The following is a 1,003-nucleotide window of genomic DNA, read 5'->3' as shown; positions in this document are numbered from 1 at the left end:
ATTAGAATAACCAAATATTTTATGATGAAATAGTGAAACTTATTGTAATAAAATAATCAAACTTTTTTTACGAATGTACTAAATATGTATTATTTTACAACAACTCCTTTTATGTGTAAATGAATTTAATATCAAAATAAACCAATAGAAATGTCATTTTTCTAATATCGGTTACATGGGTGCATAGGCCCACTGTGACCCCTCTTCCCTCATTTTTTACGATGCTTGTCCTTGTATTCTTATGCTGCATTTTGTTGCCACCAATGCCATAGCCAGCTGTACTGTGTTCCATTATTATTGCTCTTTTGTTTGTGTTTACGTTATTATGATTCAAAAGTTAAGTTGGGTTGCTGTACGGTGTTCTTTTCGCTTGGTCCTTTCTACTTTGAGCTGATGAATTGAATTCTCCTTCCTCATTAATTCTTATCCGCGTAAGATATATAATAAGCATAGTTTACTAAGTAACCAACAAGCGACATGTCACGCTATGGCCGTTGGAAAAAGTTGACATAAAATAACGTGTACATTAAGATTAGAGAAAAGGATAAATAGGTTTATGACCTTTTATCCGCGGACATTTTTGTCTTTAACCATTGAAAAATACTTTTAAATCCTTGACCTTCATAAAACTTGGACGGATCAGTCCCTCCGTCCAAATGCCCCTGTCAGACTCAACGGGAAAAGTTTGACGTGTCTCCCGTAATACTTGTCACGCGTACGCGTCGCCTGGCAGACTTCCATCTCATGGGTACACGTGTACGCGTCGCCATGAATTCAGCAAATTCTCATTTCTTCATGAATTCTCCACTTTGTATGCTTTTTTCCATATTTTTCAAGTCATTCTTACCTTCAAAACTTTAAATCACTCAAATGAACACATCAATGCATCGAATGGAAGAAAAGTAAATTAAATTTAGTAATTTAATAGCCTAGAAAACATGTTTTCAATCATTAAGCACACTTAGGAAAAATTCACAAAATCATTTAAAAATTACAAAATTAC

Source organism: Arachis ipaensis, chromosome B06, assembly GCF_000816755.2.
Source record: "Arachis ipaensis cultivar K30076 chromosome B06, Araip1.1, whole genome shotgun sequence".
NCBI classification, from domain to species: domain Eukaryota; kingdom Viridiplantae; phylum Streptophyta; class Magnoliopsida; order Fabales; family Fabaceae; genus Arachis; species Arachis ipaensis.
Note: the sequence above shows the minus strand (reverse complement) of the source record.